An 18,008-nucleotide genomic window follows, 5' to 3' on the forward strand; every position below is an offset into this window, starting at 1 on the left:
ACTTCCAGTTTCCTCATCTGTAGAAGATAGGTAGGATAAGTTTCCATGGTTGATCTGAGAATTTAAAGAAAACTTGTCTCTGTCTATACCAACATCTGTATCTCCCAGTACGGTGGTTGGCTCATGCTAAGTGTCCTGAAAATGCCGGCTGTTGTTTTCATGAATCCTCTGCATGTGCTCTGGATAATGAGTTATTTCCTCTTCCCTCAATCTTCCATCTCATGCTCCCTGGTAGGTCTTTCCTCTTTATAAACATACTTATATCTTCCTGACATTAAAAAAGAAATCTCTCTCAACCTTAATACCTCTCTAATGTGCTGTATCTTGGCTATTGCTCTGATTTTACTTAAAAAAGCAGCCATACACCTGTTTCCCCAGCTTCTGCACTGCCTCCAGACTTCTTAACTCCTGCAGACTGGTTTGTTTTCTACCATTGTGCCAAAAATCATCTTAGAAGTCTCTAACTCCCAAATGTCCAATCCAGTGGCCTTTCGGGACCTCACCCTACATTACAGCATTTCCACTGCCAGTCAGTCATGTCTGTCTTCTTAAAATATACCTCATCTTACATTTCTGTACTGGTATACTTTCTTGTTTTGTTTTGTTTTGTTTTACCTATCTCAATATCCCTGCCCAGGAATTTTTCCCCCATTCACATCTCTTTCTTTCTCACCCAGGAAATTTAGATGTTGCTAATAATTGGTTGTTATCTGGTTGTTTCCTCTTGTTGCTTCTTCTGTAAAGTTCAGGAGGCCAGAGACCTCATCTATCTTGTTTATTGTGTTATTCCCACAACTTAACCCAGTGTCCCCATGCTTGGTATAGAGGAAGTAGTCAACAAACGCTGGTTGAGTGAAGAATGGGTCGTAATATCCCTCCAATGTTTCTTTCTTAACCTTCTTCTCAACTATATGCTCCCCCTTAAACATTTCTGACCTCTATTTTTGGACCCTGGATCAGGCATCAGCAAACATTTTCTTAAAGGGCTTGATAGTAAATACTTGAGGCTTTGAAGCCATATGGTCTCTGTCACCGCTGCTCAACTCTGCCATTGCAGAGCAAAAGCAGCCATAGACAAAAAACTTCCGGGTGAAACCATGTCTCAAAAAATCTTTATTTACAAAAACATGCTGCCTCCAGGCCAGCATTTGCAGACGCCTTCCCTGGTTCATGTTTCCCATTCAGTCTGTCTGATCTGACATTACTGTCTTCTCATTCTTCATTCTTCAAAAGCCTGTCCACCTGCTGATTCTTAGCTCAGTGCATATTATCTGTATTCTTCTAGTTATCGAGACAGAAACTTGGGTTAGCTTCATCTTTGCCCTTTCCTTCCCATCCAACCAGGGACCCAGTTCTGACGATTTCATTGTGTAGTTTTTCTCCCTCAGTCGTCGCTATAGCCCAAGCTGTCATTTTCATTTTGATCACTCTACTCGCCTCTTGATCTCTGATCCCTTTTATTCTTGAGTGGGTCTGACTCTGCGCCTCTACTCACCCGTCTCACACTTGTCTTGGTTTTCTGTTGCCTACTGAATGCAGTCTAAATTCTCTAACATACCCCCCAGCCTCCTCACCCTCTTCTCGGCTCTCACTCACACCTCATGCCTTTGTTTTTCTTTCCTTTTGTCCTGGAGGACCCTTCCTTCCTCCTGCGACCATGACAATCTTTATGCTTCAGGACCCAGATCAACTGCTACCTGCCTGGAGGCTCCCCGGCATATCCTGCTGCACTCCCACCTGGCCCGTGGTGTGGCTGGTGGTTTGTAACTCCAGGGAGAGGAAATCCCAGGACAAAATACCTCTAAACCTGTAATCAGTCAAAGGGTGAAATAAAGTTTAAAACCCATTTATTGCTTACAAACTGCAGTCCGGGGCCATCTCTCTCTTTCCTGCTCTGGCAGAAGCAAACCAGCACTCCCCCTAACCTCTCAGGTTCAGATCAGCCCTGGGTGGCCCAGGTAATTACCTATTGATATGGAGATGGACTACACTATCCACCCCTGAGGAACGCCTGTTGATATGCAGATGTACTAAAGCCAGGCGAGATATTCTGGAAATATTACAGTTTTACCCACATGGCTTATACCTCTTTTCAACTCCATGTTGCAAGCTCCTTGAGGGCAGGTGCCATTGCATAGTCATCCTCATGGTTTCAAATTTAATTTTAAGCCTTGCACACTGAGGTATTGTTTGCTGAACTGAAGTACCTCTTTCACCAAAACCCTTTACTGGTGTGTCATGGACTGAGATGACTCGGTTGGCAGAGATCATAGGGGCGGTTCCATCACCTATGTGTGTTGACATGTGCAACTGTACTTCCTCCTGCATCTGTCTCCTCAGGTCCTTCCTTGTCTTCACCATGGTGCTTTGTGGAGGGGCCAATGTAGGTCTGGAAAATATTGTTTCAGTTTCTTTGTCTGCTTCTGTCAGGAAGACATCCTGGAATATCAGAAAATTATTTAGGCCTTATTTAGACATTTCCAGACCTGAGTTGGAATTTTCATTTTTGCCCTAGTTCTTGACCTTGATCAGACGATTAAACTCCACTACATCTAAGTTTCTCCATCTGTTGGGTGAGAGCCCAATACCCACTTTATAGGGTTGTTATGAGAACAAAATTAGATTCAAATACATATTCCCCTTCTCTATTGGTCTTCCCTCTGTCACATTTCCCCCATTATTTCTCAGAAGTTTCAGACTCATTTATAGGGGTGACTTCCAGCATTCTGCCCAGGCAGCCTCTGGGGCCTCCTCTCCCCAAGGGAATCCCTCTCTGTGCTTTCAGGGCGGTCAACTGCCTCCAACCCTGGATTCTTAGGATCTCGCTCGGGTGTGCCTCACAATGTACCTCTGTCTTAAGGAGCAGAAAGCTACCCAGTGTCTTCTGGCCTTGGTGAAGGGGTCGTGGCAGCAGCCGTCCAGAGCACAGTCACCAGGCCTACCCCTATCACTGGCTGCGAGATGCTAGCAGATCCCTTGATGCCCCTGGGCTCATCTGTGAGTGGAGGGTGGTAACATCAGCCTGGGGTTTGTGGGAGGGAAGCAGGAAGAAATGCCTAGTCCATGCTGTGTGCGCCGATTGAGGGCTCTGTGCGTTTGTTGAGTGCCTGTTGGACCAAGTTGTAACCACTTGTTCCGTGTTCGGAGGGCCTTTTGGTGGAGTCCTTTCCTGTTTGGGTTCCTTCCAGGATAAGAAAGGTGGAAGTGGCCAGAGGCAGTCTCTGACCCTCACCAGAGAATCACAAATACCCCAGCTGGGGTGTGCAAAACTATTGAGTACCACGATGCTGGCATTTTAAGAAGCATCATCTGGTTTCATGAGTAATGGCTCTGGATGTAAAGTATCCCCAGGAAGACTTCTCAGAGAAGGACTAATTTGGCACAGTCCTCACGTGGCGTCGTGGCTCACAGCAGATCACCACGCACTCCAGAAAGGCAGTGTGTTTTCTGACACACAGGCCTACACGCATTCGTGCAGCCCAGTGTTTACCACCACAGACAGACTGTATTTAGAAGGAAAGGGGGAACAAAAACTCCCCAAGTCACTGAATTGGCATTCTTTTCTGTAGCAAATAAAGGATGGTCCAAGGGAGTGTGGGCTCTTGTGACAAGATGAGCGGGTTTTGAAGGCTTCTCAAAGAACAGAGCACCCACTCCAGTGTCTGCTTTCCACTTACTGCTCCATAAAGCAAGGGGTGTAACAAATTCCTTGAGTTCTTTGATTCAGGCTCTAGCAACCCCAGAGGTCTCAGAGTTTTGTTTTCTGGCCCTCAGTGTGTATAAAACCAAGCACCAGCCTACTTTTACCCTATCCGACCTAGTGCCATACACTGAATATTTTTGCCCTCCCAAAATTCATGTTGAAAACTTATTCCGCTGTAACCCGTGTTTGGAGGTAGGACCTTTGGGAGGAAATTAGGTCATGCACACAAAGCCCTTATGAGTGCAATTAATGTCCATATGAAAAAGACCTCAGAAAGCTCGCTTACCCCTCTGCAGTGGGAGGGCACACGGAGGAGACAGCCTATCTGTGATCCAGGAAGCAGGCCCTCTCTAGCATCTGCTGGCAACTTGATCTTGGACTTCCCAGCTTCCAGGATGGTGAGAAATAAATTTCTGTTGTTTAGAAGCTACCCAGTCTATGACATTCTTGTTACAGCAGCCCAAATGGATTAAGACAGAAAATGGTACCATGAATGGGGCACATTGCATTATCTCTTCTAAGGTTCAGGGTCGGTTGTTAAAACAAGAAAGAGACACAATGTCTAGTGGGCCTCTCTGGATTTTGGAGGTAACATAGTCCTCAACGTAGACCTGGAAAGCTGCTAGTTTTGAGCGGGGCTCAGAACAAGAGGAAGCTCTGCAGCAGGTCCAGGCTGCTTTGCAAGCTGCTCCGCCACTTACGCCGTATGATCTGGTGGGTCCAGTAGTTCTTTGTTAGTGGCAGACAGGGATGCTGCTGGGAGCCTTTGGCAGGCCCTTTTGGGTGAATCATAGCACAGGCCTAAAGGATTTTGGAGCAAAGCCCTGCCATCATCTGCAGATAATTGCTCTCCTGTTGAGAAATAGTTCTTGGCCTTCTGCTGGGCCTTAGGTACAGAGCACTTGATGGGACACCAAGTTACCTTGAGACCTGAGCTGTCCATCATGTACTGGATATTATGTGGCCTACTAAGTCATAAAGTTGGGCAAGCAGAGCCATACCCCATTATCAAATGGAGTAGAATATATGATCTCAGGCCTGAGCAGGCCCTAAGGCACAAATAAGTTGCATGAAGATTGGCCCAAATGCCCATCGTCCCTTATACACTACACTGCCTTCTCTGCCAGCCTGTACTTATGGCCTCTTGGGGAGTTCCCTATGATTAGATGACAGAGGAAGAAGACTCAGGCCTGGTTTACAGTCAGTTCCACCGTCTAAGAGCTGGAGAACCAGGAAAGCTTGTGGTATGATTCAGTCCTAGTCTGAAGGCATGGACGCCAGGGCAAGCCAGTGGTGTTAAGACCCAGTCCAGGTTGAAAGACTCCTGACTAGGAGTGTCAGCATTCAAGGGCAGGTGAAGATGAGTGTCCCGGATCAGGCAGAGAGCAACTCTTCCCTAGCTCTGCCTTTCTGTTCTGTTTAGACTGTCCACCAATTGGATGATGTCCACCCACGCTGGAGAGGGTGATCTTCACGTAGTGCACAGATTCAAATGCTAATCTCTTCCAGAAACACCCTCACAGACACACCCAGAGATGATGTTTTACCAGCTATCTGGGCGTCCCCTAGCCCAATCAGGCTGACACATAAAATTAACCATCACAATGTGCAACCTTTTTTCTTTGAAATAACCAGGCCCACAAATGTAGATTTTACATGATAATGATAATTTTTTAAAAAAACCCTATGGTTATTATGGAAAGGGAGAAAATTAGTAACTTTACAGTGGAGAAACCTGACAAATCCTACCTTTGTTAGGTGATCAAGGTCAACCTCAACAGTAGTAAGTCATTTTGATAGTATGGATGCTTGTTATGATATATCAAGAATGGTACTTTATTTCTGTGGCCTTCCTCCCCCCAAACCTGTAACACCAGTCTATTCATGAGAAAAATACCAGAAAAAGATCCCAGTTTAGGCAGAAAGCAAATTTTCCACAAGATACCAGACACTGTCCTGGGCATGTGGATTCACCAGTGAAAAGAGGCAGGTAGCATCAGTGAGTGTGAACAGCACCTGGGGGGCTCGGGTAAGAGATGATAGATAAAGGATGGAGTAAAATGTATAAAATGTTAGGGGATGAATGATAAATGCTGAGAGGAGAAACAAATCAGGGTAAGAAGTGAATCAAGATGAGAGTTATTATTTTGGTTAGAGTGATCAGCGATGTCCTCACTGAAGAGGGGGCATCTGAGCTGGGCTCTGAATGAAGGACAGGACCCAGGCTTGGATCTGGGGGAAGAGCATGCCAACCAGCAGGAACAGCAAAGACAATGACTCAGAGTTAGGAATGAGTGTGATATATTTGAGGAACAACTAAAAGACGTCAGAGCGAACAAGTTAGAAGGGCAGAAGGGGATGCAGAGGAGAGGCAATCACCAGATCACATCCCTTTGATCTTTGAAAGTCATTCTTGTTTTAGTTCCCAGGTTTTTCTCCTGCTTCTCTTGCTACTACTCAGCCTCTTTTGCAGATCCTGTTCTTCGCTTGTCCTTTATGTATTGGTGTTTGATAAGATTGTATCCTCAGCCATTCTTTCTTCTCTCTGGACATACTGTTCCTGGATGGGACACAGAGCAGCCACCTTATAAGATTAGTTGATTGTGACTACTTAAAATTCCATATTCATTCTGGTAACTATTCTCAGGCCAAACCCTAGTTTGTCTATAGGTCCATGGCATTGTGGCCCAATATTCACATACGGTTTGACCAAGCAAGGATGACCACGGGACTCTCCCCTCCCTTACTTCCAGGTTCTGTAACTGTGTAAATGTAGCCTGTGTCTAAATCATTGCTACAGCCCTAATGCCCACTGTAGTGCCAGGTGACTGCTGAATGAACTAATGAATCCAACAAAAGAAAGACAGAATCCATTCCTTGGCAACCAGTTCACATTATTGACCAACAGTGAATAACACTCTGACCACACTCTTATGGTCCCAGAGGTAAATTTTCAGATGTTCACAGTCTATGAGTCTGTGTTACATTTTGTCTTCTTAGACTTGGCTCACTGTTCCAGGATTTCAAAACTTTTAAGCACTTTACTTTAACCACTGTAATTGCTTTTCGTCTGTGTTCTCTGTCCTCTTCCATTTTGACAAGAATGTCTTTCGTATCTTCAATTCAGTCCTTGATAAGACAGGATGAGGTCAGAGACACAGAGAGCCCTCCAGCTAATGTGATAATTTCTAAACCCTGCCCTCTGACTAATAAATGTACTTTTAGAATCACGGAATCATTTAATTTGGTGGCTAGAAGGGACATGAATAACATTAGTTAGGCCTGAGTATTTTGCAGATGAGGAAACCAGGACTTTCACATATTAAGTACTTTCACCAACATCACATGGTTAATTAGGGGAGGACCTGGGGGGAGGACCCCGAAGCCGGTTACTCTGGGTTTCCATACGCAATTCATTTTTATCCTTCCTTTTTTATTTTTATGATCTACTATTTGTTGCTGCATAACAAATTATCCAAAACCGAGCAGGTTTAAACAATAATGAGCATTTTTATCTCACAGTTTCTGTGGGTCAGGAACTCAGGAGAAGCTTGGTGGACGGCGCTGGCTTGGGATATCTTGTGAGACGTACGCAGACAGCACCTGGGGCCGGACGACTCACGTCCAAGATGGTGCACTCCCTGGGCTGCCAGCAATGTGCTGGAGATGACAGATTTCAGTCCTCACCACATGCCCCTTTCCATGGGGCTGTCTGAGGGTTCTTAAAACACGTCGGTGGCTTCTCCTCGACCAAGCAGTCCAAGAAAAGAGAGCGAGGAAGAAGCCACAGTGCCTCTTAGGAGCTGGGCTCAGAAGTCACACCCATCATTTCTGTGACGTCCTGCTGATTACACAAATCAGCTCTATTCCACACAGGGTTGAACACCACAAGGTGGGGATCGCTGGGGCTAACTCACAGGGTTCCTACCTGTGGGCCAGTTGAGGCTCTTTTCACTTTTGCCTAGAGTAAAGTCGTAGTGTCTGAACAGTCTTTCCATCTGTATCTCATGTCTTCCCTTACTGAGTGCAAATCCTGTAGACGCACCCGGTGGGCCTTAGTAAAATGCGACTCTGATACCTTCCTGCTCATCCCACTCCTTTGTCCTCTGGTTTCTTAAAGACTTTGAAGGTTTCTTGTTGCTAAGATGATCATATAATTTATTATACAAACCGTAGCAGTTTTGAGAGCGGAATAGTGCTCCTAGCAATTATGCATGAACCAGAGATATAAATTAATTAAGTACTGTCTTGAAAAAAACCAGAACTTATGGTTATCCTGTTGCTCTAAGGATAAGAACATTAGTTTGTGCATTTTTTTTTCCACACTGGCAACAGCGTTCTCTTTCATCACGTTCTCTCTTATCATCAGTGTTGATATTCCTTCTGCTCTATCAATGGCACCACTTTGTGCTTCCCAAACGTAGGCTCCCACGCATTCCGCTTTAGTGTACGCTTCAGTCTCGTGGACTCCGACCTCCTTTTCAAGGCTGCAATTGTGACTTTCTCCCGACACATTGTGATTTTTCATTTCATAACCCCCAAACTATGTTTTTACCTCTTCCATCCTTCTGTTCTTCTTTCCTACCCTTCTTCTTTTTTCTCATATACTTACTGAGAGTCTTCTATGTGCTAAGCACCATGCACTTCCATGAACTTAGCATGAATGTTTTTCTTGTTATTTGTGTATGTGTCCCGTCCATCCTACAAGTGCATAAGCCCTTGAGTAGGGGACTATGTCACACCTGTTCAGCAAAATCTCAATCAATGTTGCATGAGCCATTGAGCATTGGAGGTTTTTAAAATTTCTTTTAGTTTAATTAAGTCAAACAGATTCAGGAAAAGAAAGTGTCTGGAAAGATAATCGTGATTTTCATACTAAGGAAGAGCTTTTCCATTCAAAGTTGTTTTATTAGCTGAAACACAAATAAAATTAAATAGTAAAATTTTGGAAATGTATACAGGGAAACAGTGGACCCTTCTTTCCTTTGAAGTCTTCAGATACATTCCCGCTTTGTAACTCATTTCTCAAAAAGTAGTTTTGACATGGTTTCTGCACCCTATTTGCCCAACTTACCCAAAAGGACAAAGGAAGTATCAGCTTCTCCAGGTGAAACGTGAGTTTTATTTATTACCCGAGAAGTCAAATATGTTCAAGCCGTGACTTTTGACCTTGGCTCTGTATTACATTTACACTGGGGTGTTTAGAAATCCAACGTCCAGGCTGGTCCTCAGATCAAATAAATCAGAATCTCTATGGGTGAGACCCTGGCACCAGCTCCTCAGGTGATGCCAGTGGGTAGCCAAGGGTGAGAACCCCAGGGTTGAACCAAAGAGCCCTGGATGGGTGCTTAGAGACCTAAGTTACTCATGACTTCGGGTTAAGTTTTTTTTTTTTACCTCTTCTGGCTAAAGACCATCTATGAAATAGGGCTCCCCATTCAAAATATTTCTGTCCTGATGAATGGTTGAGAGAATCGAGTGAAGTGTCAGAGAGAAAAGACAACTAGAGACTCCCCCCAACCCTTCCAGTGGAAACTCAAATAAGCTCTAGCTGCTATTTCTTCATACTCATGGCCTGGCCATTCTTTGGAAAAAAGAAGCTGGTTTCATGCCTGTCCTTAGCTACAGTGGCGAGCAAAGCCTCTCTCTTCTTTGCCATTCCCCCTCCCTTTACTCACCACCCTTCCCTGGAAAAGTCAGCTTGCTCGTCCCCTGTGCTCATCTCCATTTCCGTGGCTTAGAAGTGCTGCACCGCATGTCCCATTGCTCTCCCACCTGCCCCCTCTTAGATGTGGTGGACCTGCAGAGACCTGCCTGTCCTTGACCCCAAGGGTGCCGCTTTGTCCTCTGCGAGAAAAGCTCAGTGGCTGGAGATGATGATTATGCTTCAGAGAATGTCTACCCAATATCAATATCCTATGCATTTTGCTCTCCTTTGGACAAAGGAAAGAACAAAGCTTTGCCCTTTATCTGGCATTTTGAGTCTAATAATAGCTAATATTTATTAAATATCTTGTATCAGCCAGGAGTTCTACTTGCATTATCCTACTTCATATTCACACCAATCCAACAACCTGGGTACTACGATTATCCCCATTTTGTAGATGGAAAACCAGAGACGTGGAGAGGCGAAGCAACTTTTCTAAGGTTGCTGAACTAAGGGAAGGAGCTAGTACTTGAATCCAGAAAATCTGAACATAACTTTTTTTTAAACAGACAATGTGCCAGGCATTGTTGAACACAATTTGTATTTTTTAATTCACTTAATCTCCATGGCAACCATATGAAGCAGATGCTCTTATCTTCATTTTATTTTTTTTATTTTTTTTATTTTTTTATTGAAGGGTAGTTGACACACAGTATTACATTAGTTTCAGGTGTACAACACAGTGTCTTATCTTCATTTTAGAGATGAAGAAATGAGCGCACAGTGAGATTAAGCAACTTGCCCCTGGTTAGCAGATAAGATGACGTTGTTTGAATAATAACTCAAAGGAAGACTAACCTCTAGCCCTAAATAGCAGAGCATTCTCCTACTTCCCCAGCCCTCCCAAAAATGAGTAAGAAAAGCAGAAGACATCTGGTTATTCTGCTAGAGACATCACACTCACTCCTGACATGGGTGCAGTGCTTCCCAGGTTCCACAGGCTGTATGCACGCAGACCTCGTTCTTACAGCGGCGTGTTGGCCGTCAGCCCTGTGCAGAGCTCATGGTCTTCACCACTGGGCTCTCCTGCCTCCCATGGGCACCTGCTCATCCCAGTGGCTTCCTTATACGGAGTGGCTCCAGTGACCAAGGGGAACAGCGATCTGTGCCCTGAAGTCGCCTCCACCTCAAGGCACACAGGCTACCAGACTCATTTGATGAGCATGATTTTTGGTGACAGTGGCTTAGGGTGGAAGCCTGTTTGGTAGTTAATGGGGAGGAGAAAGAATGAATCAAGAAGGCAGCATATCTCTTGGGAATCCGCTGGGGACAGACACCAGAAGGCTTGTGAAGCTCTACTTCTATAGCCACCCCAGGCTCTCGTGGCCCAACAGGGCCAGGTTCTCATTCACACCCCTTTTTTGAAGGAGAAACCTGGTTTACTTCTATCTGGTTTACTTCTATCCACATTAGGCACATCCTGATAGAGAGATAATAACCAGATAGATAATAGCAATAGTAGTCATAATTATAATAATTATTAACTTACTGGTATTGAGGACTTAATACAGATACTATGCTAAGAACTCTGGGGAGTTATTTAATTGTCACAATGACAAAGCAGGAACTATTATTATCTCCACTTAGTACATGAGGAAAACGGGCTGAGAGAGGTTAGCTGCATCTCCCAGTGTCACAGACAGTAAGTGACAGTCAGGACCCAAGGCCAGGTCTACCCCGCTCTGCAGACACTTCAGTCTTGACCCTTCTGCCCTCCTGCCTCCTGCCGTGTGGTGTCTCACGGTCAGCCTCATGCTGTGACCCCTGTGGCTTTCCAAATTTAGAATCCCAGAACCCAATGTTCTAGGTGGTGAAGAATTAAAGGTGTTTTTTCTGCCCTCTCACTTTTAAAATCACCCTATTTTAAAATAAAATGCAGATACAGGGAATGACACACAGGCAGCAAAACTCTGCCGGCCACTCCAGACGCTCCTGAATGTACCCGGATCTGACCACAGGCAACCCCCTCCCCCCCACGCACCCAAAGCCACCACCCTCCTGACTCTCACAATCATTTCCTCGTAGTTTTATCGCGCACCTGTGACTCTCTTGACGTTCTAGTGTAGTCGCTGCCACTTAAAAGATCAGCATGGATTGTAAGTCTCCATTACTCTCCAGATTCACCTTGTAGCAGTTTCTTTTCCTTAAACTTTCTGTTTTGAAGCACTCAGGTCATTAGGCCTGTAGAGTTGCTCCCAGGCAGGATTGTGCAGCTTGCACGCTCATAATACAATTCAACAGATTTTTTTGTCCCTTTATTTCCTGAAAATTGGTTGCTGGGCCCAGAAGTTTGACCTGAATGGGTTTGATCTGAATGGATCCTTTTGGCAAGGTCATGGGTGGTGGTGTGCTCTGTTCCCAGGAGGCACACAATGTCCGATTGTCTCTTCTGTGACATGTTGATGCTTAATGTCTAGACTCATCAATTCATTGGATGTTGCGAAATGGTGATACACCATCATTTCTCTGTCACTTATTTTTTGTACTATTTTTTTGAAAGAGGTGCTTCCCCTTGAGAACTTTTGGTTATCTAGTGTTATCGTTGATATAGGGAATGAAGGATAAATGCTTGATTCTTTTCCTTTATTTGTCAGTTTTCAAGATAATGAATTAATTCTCTGAACTGTTGAAGGGATCACTGAAGGTGACCGATTAACTTTTGTTGTTTTTCAAAACCTAATCACTTACTTAAAAAACGAGATAATGGTGAGCCAGAGAGGCTAAGTAACTGACCTAACCTCACACAGCACTTGGTGGCAGAGCTAGGGTGAGGGTAGTGCTCTCCTGCCTGCCAGTTCATTCTCATCTTCCCCTTCCAGAAGCAGAACCCAGACCGAGAGCCTAGGCTCCAAACCCATCTCTAAGAATATCTGAAATGGTTTTCAAAGCATTGTCCCCAGTGCCCTCCTGCCTTCACTGCTCTGCCCTGCAGCCAGGTGGAGACTCCCTGGGAAGGGATGGGGCAGCTTCCAGTTTGCAAACTGCTTCTGAGGGTTGGGGGTGAGTTGCCAACCCTAAAAATTCTGCCCGGTGTCAGGGAGTCATGGGAAAGTGTCCAGGTTGCTATGGGGAGGTTTTCAGCCCTGGCTGCCACAAAGTATGCCCCCTGCCAAATGTGGTCTTGCTGATTCTCCGCAGGAAAATGGGATATCAGAGCAGGAAGACCCCAACTTGTCAGTTAGAAGGGAAATCGCTAAGAAACTGGCTACCTACCATGTCTCATCAGAGCTCACCAAAGATATTTGGTGAAAAAGATCTGGGGAAGAGATGCAGCTGGGGGAGAGGGGGGAAATGAAATGATCAAATGGGCTCAAGACAACCCTGAATGTGTCTGTGCATGCGTGTGCACGAGAGAGAGGGAGGCTGCCCACCTCCTGAAGGCTGTTCAGCAGTCCATCTGTTCACACCTGCTCATGTAGCTGAGGACCTGCTCAGACCCGCCTACTTGTCCGGCTCTCCCCCCTCTCTACTTCTCCCCTTCCCAGGCTCCTAAGCTAGTGGGGAGTGATGTGGCAGAGAGGTGCTGAGAGATGAGGTCATGCTCTTATGTAAGGATGTAAACCCCCGCTAGCTTGTGGGTTAGAGAGCCAGCCAAGGACCAGGGCAAGGCTGCTGCCAGCCGCCCTGATCTGCGTCCCAAGAGCACTGTTGTGGTTACCCGGCTGGAAAGGAGCACGCTGCTTGGAGTGGAACCAAACTTGACAGTGGGAGATATACCCATACTGAGTCATCAGCTTGGGATCCTTGGCCAAGGAGTCCCAAGAAGCTGACCACTCCACTTCTCTTCCTTGGCAGGAGATTTTGGAGGACTGCAGCCTTATATAAGAGGAGAGGGCATAGTAGCCACGGTGCTATCGTGGAATGTTTCAACATTTATCAAGTCATGAAATTGACTCAGTGAGATGCAATCCAAATATTGTAAAAAAATGAAAGAGAGTGGACAGTAGACCAGGGTAGAGAACGTGGAAAGGTGAGTATTTCATGAAGCTCTTTTTAGTGTTGTGTGTGCATGTTTGTACTGGATGGATCACGATGTATTTCTTACTGTGAGCCGCAGCTAAAATCTTTGACCCTCATTACTCTTTTAGAACGTGTTGGAAGTGAAGGCTTGGATTCACTGGAGGCTCTGCCACGAAATAGCTGGGTGACCTTTGTTGAGTTGTTCAACTTCTCTGACTTCAACTTCATTTTTCTCTTCTATGAAGTGAATGAATGGAACCAAGTGAGATCAAACTGATAATTTCTAAGGTTCCCTCCAGCCATCAAATTCTGTCATTTATATGATAAGTGAGAAGTAACTTGTTTTCAAAGGTTCTCAGAGGAGGAAATGACATCTTCTCCCACAAGCAATAGTTTCCACTAAGATGCACCTCCTTCTCTTTAGGCTTAGTTCATTCATTTGTTCTTCAAATATGTACTGATGTGTCAGACATGGTTGTGGGTGCTGAAGAATCAACAGTGGGATAAGGCACACAAACCCTGCATGTGGTGCTTATCTTGCAAGTATCTGCAATGATTTATACTTTCTCATCTATGACCTGTTTAAGACAAAACAGAACAAACCAAAAAGCTTCTGTAGGCTTGAGCAGATATAATTGTCCTTTTCTCTGAAATTGGTTTGGATCCTCAGGTTCTCCTTCTATGAAGTGGAAATGTAATATGGAATGCTAGCAATGTGAGGTTTGAAAGGGCTTCTGAAAGGTCTTTACTGCTCAGAATGGTGACCTGGCCTGAAAATCCTCAAATAGAAATCTGAATGTTCCAGACTGGAAATTACTATCTTCCTCAAATGGCGTTTTTTTTTCTATAGCTCTTGAAACCACAGACCATTCCCTGAAAGGCAGTTCATGGTTAAAAGGTTCAATTTCAGCTTCTTGACGTATTCATCTGCCTTCAAGGACTTTACCAATGGGGTGGTGTCTTTCTGGCCCACAGGCCAGGGACTCTCTTGTTTGGAGGAGGGAATGGGTAAAATGCAAACTGCACAGACTCTTGGCTGCCAGGTGATTAGATTCAAAGCTTTAGGACTGCTACGGGGACTTTGGCCTCTGAAATCATCTTGGCCACCAGAGGGCATTAAGAACCTATTGTTCCACGTTTCTGTCTAGTTATAGACTGGCTGTTTTAAAAAGGGCCGGTAGAATAACCTTTTCGAAGCAAGGTGAACAGTCAGAGCTCCTGAATGCCAGGGCTGTAAGCAAATTGATGGGCTGGCTCTCGTCTCTCTCATCTCCCAAAGTTAAATGTGTGAGTCTGTTCACTGATCCATCCTGTATATATTGAGGGCCAATTATGTACCAAGCACCGAGCTAGACTCTGGGAATCCAGCCTCGTCTGGGTAAAGCCTCTGCTTTTCAGAAGCTCACAGTCTAGGTTTTTTCACAGACAACAGATGAACGGCTTACTGCCCCGTGATGGTTCCACTCAGTCGGGAATCCAAGGTTGTGAGGCTGTTCTTTTATAGTGAGGTGAAGGCTCTAGGTGTTAGAATCATAATCTTGACAATCTCAAATGAGAGAATATAGATCTCTGTGAACGGGTTTAGGAAAGTGGTCTGTTGATGCCTTTGGTTGGTAAACTTCGGAACATCAGTGTGGAGTTGATCATAAGCTTCACGGCAAGTCCTGAGCCAGGAGTCACTGTGTGTTGCTGTGTAAATTTACAGGAGTGATTCGTCTTTCGGACCCAGCTGCTCTGAAAAAAGGCCAGGACACTAAGGCTGTTCCCAACAGGAAACTAAGTGACACAGAAGAGAACGATCTTATGGGGTGTTGCATCAGTGCAGAAAACAGCTGGGATTTTGGTAGCTTCTTTATGTCTTTACAGCTAATTGTGTGGCCAGTAGATCTCCCTGCCACCTCTTTTATTTTGTGTAGACACAGGACCTAGGTTATATTAAAACTAGTACAGAAGTGAATAATCGTCTGACCAAGGAATCAGAATGCATTTTATTTTTTCACAATAACTCGGATGAGTTGAGTGTGTAAGCAGGTGGCATGTCACACCTCACTATTAGCTAAGAAAATACAATGGAAGAGGGACGAATTTGGGGACCCACTCCTCTCATGCCAAACCTTTGAGCCAGCAGATGTTGTCCATAGGGCAGTTTGACAAGTTTGGTAAGGTTGCCTATGCACTGATGGGTAGGGAGCATTTTTAATTAAGTGAAATGACTGGGATGTACTAGGAGTCTGCTAGAATGATTTGAACTCTCTCTAAATCACTGAGCAGGAATTCAGGCAGGATAACTCTGCCACCCAACACTAACGCTGGTCCAGCCTGTCAGTCGTTAGAGTCCTGAACGTTCTGAGCCAACCCTCGAAGACTGGAAGCACCCTTTAGTCAAAAGCTCCGCGGCTGAAAGCAGAACGTGGCTTCTCTAACTTCCAGATAAAGTGCAATATTTATTGTTTCAGAAGACTAGAGGTAATACAAGGACTAAGCTGGTCTATAATGCTTGTCCTCTTTTTAATGGTATGGGTATTTGCCCAGAGGCGGCACTGCTAGAGTTATCTTTATCATAAAGAGCCAGAGAAAAAGAAATGTGATTCTATAATTTGGTGTTTTTAGGTAATAAAAAGACATTTCTGGAATAAGAAGACCTGGGTTCCCAACACTGTCATTGTCTGACCACATAACTACCAGGCAACTGTCTTTGATAATTATGGAATTTAGAAAGGGCACACCTGGCTGGGTTTCCTGCCTTTGCTTCTTATTGTGGGACTCCTGCAGTAAGTCATGATATCTCTGGTCCTATTTTCTCATCTCTAAAGTAATGTTGCACCTATTCAGCTTCCTTTTATCCAGGTGTTGTAAAAATCATATTGTTTATATGTGTAGGAGTGTTGACATGCAAGAGCCCTACAAATGTGGGGTGGTTGGCCCCTCTGGAATACCCCATTCTTATTCCCTTGATACCCTGAACATTTGCATTTCTCAGCTGGGCCACTTTTGGCCTTATCTGTTTGGCCTGTCTTCCCTTCCCTGGCATGCAGACAGGAGTTTCTGAGAATGAGATCACTACGGTCAATGGTTTATTTGTCTTTGGTTTTTAAAATAACGCCCATTGTCCAGGCCTCTGGGTCCAGTTACCATACACAGGCTAATTACTCGGCAGACATATGAGACTTGCTGGCTTGGGACTCAAGGACTTCTGCCTGCAGCCAGTATGGCTTTTTGTAAATATGAACCTTGAGAAATAGGCCTTATTTCTGCTTTCAGAGTTGGTGACTGAGGTGTCAGAAAATATAGTTCACAAAGAACAAAATGATAGCAACCACAAAACCCGCAAACAGCAAATGCAAGAAGCTTTAGAACATTTGCAGCCTCCTTTCTCCAAAGGGGGCACTCCCCTTGCTTTCCTTTCGAGGCCAGTAACAGGTGTGTGACTTACCCTCACTGGGCTCTAATTAGTTTCAAACCATAGTGGAGTCAGAACTGAGTCACAAGACTAGATTTTAGAAATTGATTCTCCATTCCCACCTCTCCCTCTCTGACCCCTGCCGACATCTCTGATTCTAATCAACTCCAGAGGCCAGCAGGCAGGCCCAGGTGGGAGGGTGACGGTTATGAGGTCAGGGACCAGCCCCCCGGGGTTTGTGGGAGAGAAACTTTGGGGACAAGGAAAAAGAGTTTAGAGAAGCAGAAGAAATGGGGGAGGTGGGTGGGGAGAAACCTTACTGAGAAAAGGAGAAAAGAAGGAAATGGAAGAGGAAAAAGGGAGTGAAGAGTGAGGATCCGGTAGAAGGGATGAAGATGAGGACATGAGGAGACTTTGTCGCTCCAACCTCCTCCTGACACAGAGCAGACGCGAGTATTTCAGAGCAAAATCAGCTGTGCCCAGATGCTGTCCCTGAGATGCCCCACAGGCAGCTCAGACTACTGGGGATTCACGTCTTTGGAGTCCCCTGCTCTCTACCAATGCAAGAACCCCTGTGCTCCCAGCCCCTGCTCCAACGGCTTGGCAGCTGCACCCCACACCCTGTAAGAGCAGCGCAGCGGCACTTCTTGAGACCTGGGACTGCATGTGCTTACTCAGAGTTTGAGGAGGACCGTGAAGTCCTAGAAAGAAGATGCTGGCAAAGAGAACTTCCAAATCACTTTATGTAGGGAGAGGATATGATCAAGTGAAGAAATCAGACCAAGTGTCATTAGAAGACATGTGTTCAGGTTCCCTGGCTCTGCTACTTAATTACTGAGTGGCTTCTAGGCAAGGTTTAATTTTTTCACCTGTAAGATACATGTCCTCTTTCATGCCCACCTGTGGTTTATTGAGATGAGGGATACAGCCCCTCAAGTGCCTTGTGTACCTCCCATGGCACTTCCGTCTGCCTTCTGTTTAAGTACTTGAATAGATTACCTTCTTTTGTAGGTTACGTACTCATCGAAGGCAGGATGCTTACAGATGTATCACCTAACATGGTTCCTGGCACAGAGCAGGTATAACGAATATTGGCAATGTATCTCTAATAAATACACAAGGAGGAGGATGGCTTTCTTTTAGCAATCCCAGCAAACAGATCTCTAGAAATCATAACACCAGCTCCGGAATGGATTTGCTACTATTTAGGCAAGTATGGGCTTGGTGTTACTAGCTTA

At 45.1% G+C, this 18,008-nt stretch overlaps 2 protein-coding genes across 4 annotated transcripts in view; one reads left to right on the plus strand and one right to left on the minus strand.

Annotated features, from left to right (window-relative positions):
* Positions 1 to 18,008, minus strand: part of SCN3B (sodium voltage-gated channel beta subunit 3) — a 261,377-nt gene that overhangs the window by 41,588 nt on the left and 201,781 nt on the right. The window lies entirely within an intron of this gene.
* GRAMD1B (GRAM domain containing 1B) overlaps positions 13,195 to 18,008 on the plus strand; it is a 182,565-nt gene continuing 177,751 nt past the window's right edge. For all 3 annotated transcript variants that reach the window (XM_057490932.1, XM_057490935.1, XM_057490936.1), the window contains exon 1: positions 13,195 to 13,380. The gene's annotated coding sequence lies outside the window, so the exon portion shown is untranslated. The remainder of the gene's footprint in view (positions 13,381 to 18,008) is intronic.

This window comes from Manis pentadactyla, chromosome 13 (assembly GCF_030020395.1).
Source record: "Manis pentadactyla isolate mManPen7 chromosome 13, mManPen7.hap1, whole genome shotgun sequence".
Classification (NCBI taxonomy): Eukaryota; Metazoa; Chordata; class Mammalia; order Pholidota; family Manidae; genus Manis; species Manis pentadactyla.